Here is a 4,970-nt window from a genome sequence, read left to right as displayed (position 1 = left end):
AATTACCTTCCGGAGAACGGAATAATTTACTCTTGCCGAATCCTTGGCAGAAACCTCGCTCCAAAATTCGGGAAGATAAAAGCTTTATGAGCCCCGTGATCGACTTGCGGTTTACTGGAGTGGTTCATGGGGAAAGGGGGGAAAGCAAATTAATCAAACTGCGCGTACAGCTTCGCAAATAAGTTACGTAATTCTATTCTTGTGTGCTGACGAATCCTATAATGCTAAACGCAAATTTGCAGCAATTCGCAAACCAGTTACAGGATATATAAAACTGTATTGAATTAATAAACTATTCCTTTGTTGTCTTATCTCTCCCAAGCATATGCTACCTAACCAAGAGCATAACTAGACTACATTGTCGGCTGGCTTTCCTTTACATTTCCAGCACTTTTACCAGTTGCTTGTTGTGGCAAGGTACGACACAGACTACTCGTATCTGCATGGAGTGGTGGTCTATCTATCTGATACCTCTCCGTATCTGGGCGGCCGCAAACTTTTTCTTTCGGTCTCACTCCAACGGTGGTTCGAAGGTCGCGATAGTCAAGGTAACTGCCCGGATCTTTTGTGCCGCGCTCGGTCATTATTAGCGTTCCCGACCCCGCACAACAGAGATAATTTGAATCTCACAAAAGTAACTAATTACAGTCAAGTGTCGCTCAATTGCTTGCATTATAAGACGGGATTGTGGTTTTTATTTACCTCGCAGACGGTTGCCTCGAGTTACGGCCGATAGCATATAAGTACTTAGCTGATCACGGCCATAGCGAAGTGCTAAACGATTAAGCATGGGCGGACGTGATGGCGTTAAGCTTCACGCTTATTATTAAGCGGAACACAGCGGTTTGTTTCAAGGGTGTAAAGCGAGGTTTAGCGGTTCGTTTCCGGCCTACAATTTTGTTGGGAAGTCCAATGAATCATAACGGCTGGCAGAGCCCGACGACTCCGCTGACACTTCAGTATTTTGAATTTTTAATGAATACAAACCGTGAAAAATCTCATTAATAAATAAAGATGCTTCACACACACCAATTCCCACATACGCTAGATAGCATCTGACTTGTTAAAAATGGAATATTCTATAGTAACATGAAATACAAAAAAAAGTTTTTATGTGTTCGTTTCATAAGTAATGGAAGCAAAATTCAACTACAGTAATGATAATTTATGCGCGGGTTACATAGATATGTGTTGCGTTTGTGGCAAAATATGACTTTAAGTTTCTACTTGTCTGTTTCGCGCTGTTGTCTCTGGTGGTAAGAGGTTTCATTCGTCCCAACAATCCAACTGCTCAATGGAATTGTTGTTACAAGACCTCGATTTATAAGGCCCTTGTTTGACTAACCCGCCTAACAAGGCGTGCTATAGGGTCCCCTTGCTATAACGAACATTGAACAATGAATTATTGGACAAATGTTGACCTTTACGGTAATAACTCGTACCGTGGCAAGACTGTTACAAAAATTCCAGCTCGAATCGTCGTCGAAAAGCAAATACTTTGTTTGATATCACGGTATCTCCAGTGACGCGGATAGTTTTATTGCAGCGCAATCTTCTGAAGGTTGTTTCACCGGAAAAGCAATTTCAACCGCAATGAAAGATAATTAGCCAAACGAACACAGTCATGTTTATTTTGGTTCATCTTGATGTCGGTCGAGCAGCAATCTGGCCCGATCTGCACTCCACACAAAGTGAAACTACGTCAACGCTCAAATTAATCGCTTATTTGCTCGAACCCGATTCGCTTTAACTTAATTGTCATATTGACACCATGCGCGAGTGTTTTAAACGCGTAAGGTTCACGACCGAACTTTGAAAGGCAACAGCCATCTGGCAGGCGCGCAGTACGCTCAAATCCAATCGCGCAGAAAATGCGGTTTCAGGCAAGCTTTAGGGACGCTTTGCATTTGCCATTGCGCATTCGAAGATATACATCTTTTTTTTGACGCAATCGGTCAAATCGTGGAGCGGAAATCTGATTTCAATTTGGAACAGAATTGCTTTTGGTTAAATTAAGTAGCCACATGAAAAAATGAGATACCAATCTTTCCCAGGTCGTCGGCCGAAATACAACGTTGCGAAAGTGGACCTTTAAATTTCGAAACAACGTCGCGATAAAGCTAAAGAGATATAGGACGCGACCCTGTAATTAAACTCTCGTTAGCACCTCAAGGAACAGAGCTCTTATAATGGAGTCGTCTCCTTACCGAGATCGAAAACGAATTGTTGCAAAATCGAGGTGATTAGTCATGCTTTGTTTCGAACGAATTTGTCACACCGCTGGAGTGTCAAGTGTTCGATTCAACATGTAAGGCGACAATTATAAACAAACTAACGATTCACTTGTTTTTTCAAACTATATGTCGATTACTCAGTGGGAAAATTTACAACAACGCGCGATGCTGTATACCAAACAAATAATTTAGTATAGTGGGGTACGATGGGATACCGTTAGCTCCTAAAGTCCCATGTTTCTTGATCGTGTTTTGATCAATTACCAATACTCTTTTAGAATCGTGAAGATTCGGTTACACGTTACATAATTCTATAAATGTTCTTTGTTACAAATAACCATTAGATATAAAACGAGAAAAGAGAATGTCCCATCTTACCCCACGGTCCTAATTTGGATATGCAACAGCAGTGACTTTATTTAGCAATCTATACTTTTTTTAACGATTCTGTAATGCTCTATATAACGTACAAATAACACATAACGTTTGCTGAGGAGGCTCGCTGAAGTATTACAGCTTTTAATTGTATATACAACAACAATAACTTTACTTAGCAAATTGCCAGTAAACTTATACCATGTTTGCTCGAAGCGGACAAGCAACAAAGGATATTTATCATGTTTGAAACCGAATACATTCTCATGCCCTCTCTGGCTCATATTTTTCAGTTTCAACAGTTTACTGTCAAAAGCGGAATTAGTTTCGTAATCCCAAGCTTTGTGGCTTGGGAGTTTCGCTTTGCGGTTGAGGTTGTGCAATATATATTCGGCTCATGAGTCAACTATGGATCTCCATACCACAGTTATATGACGTTGTTTATATTGACGTCATATAAGCGGGGTTTACCTATAGTTCCGGTTCATACCATGGAAATTTTACAACACATATAAATTTTTTTGCACGGGGTGTATTATGCATAACACTCGTGTTATAACGACTGCTGTTGCCCCGCTACGAGAAGATAAAAAAGTTACATTCATTTAATTAGTCACGTAAACTTGTAAACATTTTACTTCTCGACGCCACTTCGCAACTAACCATCTCGAGACGAATATATACCACACTACGGCACCCTAACTGAATTAAACGTATACAAAATAAGGTCTACACATTAGAACTACTATATATTGTATGCTAAAACATATATTACATAATACAGCCTGTTTATTCTTTTTAAATCCTTATTTTGTCGCAGCTACGTCGTCTAAATAGAAATCAGAATGGCAGCAAGATTTTATAACACCATTCATCACGTATGTTCCATGGGAAGTTCGTTTTTACAGCTCACGTGCGCCGTTAGTGTCATTTTAATATAGAGTCTACTCACTAGCGCCAGCTACCGGTTGTGCAATGATAGTCATTTATTGCTCTTGACGTGGCAGGGAAACGACAGTCGTTAATACACATGGTTATTAAAACACCTCAGGACTGCTGACGCGTTACCAAATATATGTAACTTAACGGGTAATTCTTTTATGTATGGCTCACAAGTTAGACAGCTTATTAGTGACCGCAATTGCTTTTAACTGTCTTGCGCAAGGGCACATACATTCACATCGGTGGCAGCATCGAGCTTCGACCCCTTACTTGCTAATGTAAACAGGACGCCGCACCGTACCAAAGCGTCTTACGAATACAAAATCCCCGATGATATTTCTCAATACAAAACACGCATATATACTGTGTGCACACTGACAGTTACCGCTAGCACATTGCAAATTACTCCAACTACACATCGACGACATTACCAGCTGGTTAAACCCGAGGCGACAATCGCAAGGTTTATCAACTGACACTTGGGAACTTCCAGAACTTGTACGAAAGGGTCACTACAATTAGGAACGTAATATTTGGATATTCCTATATTGGTGTGACATTCCTTCGGTCCGGTGGCATAGTGGTTATAGCGCGCCTGCCTCCAACCAAAGGTTACGCGGGTGCGATTGTGCATATAAGTTACATTATGATGGCAAAAGCATTTAAACTGTTTGGAAACATGTGCTCGGCCAAAATATGCAACTCGAATAAAGTTTAGGACTATATAAGCTTTTGGTTAAAGCGTAATAGTAGTTTGGGGTAAGATGGTTCTATTTTCAGTCTCGTTTATCGTCCCAATTGGTAGGAAACAAATATTTACACAATTTTCTACCTACGAGATAATAGAGCGTTGTTAATTGTTAAAACACGATCAGGAAATATGGGACATTATGTTCTAACGGTACCCACCTTACCCAACAAATCTTAGTGTCAAATTAGGCAACGCAGGACGCTATTATCATTTACTTCTTTCCTGACGAAGCGAAAATGATGATCTCCGGTTTCCGTAAAGGAAACAACCATCCAACGGCAAATAAACATCAGTTAGCTTAGGATATGAAACGTCTGTGTATCTTGTAACCAATATGAAGTACGTGTATTTAAACATAAGTAACTCTCTGTCAGTGTATTTAACGGAGTGTGTACTTAAAGCAAATAGCTGTAACACTGCCTGGGTAAATAAATAGAATGTTCGACAATATTTGCCCTGAAAAGAATGTCGTTTCCGAATTTTTTTACTAATGTTATGTTAAATATGTTTTTCTTGAAAATGTCTAACCTGTGACTGGCTTTGGTGCATTTTTTCTACACCGCAGACATTTTTATTCACGTTTACCAAATATGAATATACGGCTGAAATAAATTATGATTGACATGAATTTATATTTGTAATTAATTCTCGTGTGTGGACAGGGCACT

The sequence above is a fragment of the Ciona robusta genome, chromosome 12, assembly GCF_009617815.1.
Source record: "Ciona robusta chromosome 12, ASM961781v2".
Lineage (NCBI taxonomy): Eukaryota > Metazoa > Chordata > Ascidiacea > Phlebobranchia > Cionidae > Ciona > Ciona robusta.
This window is presented reverse-complemented; position numbering follows the sequence as displayed.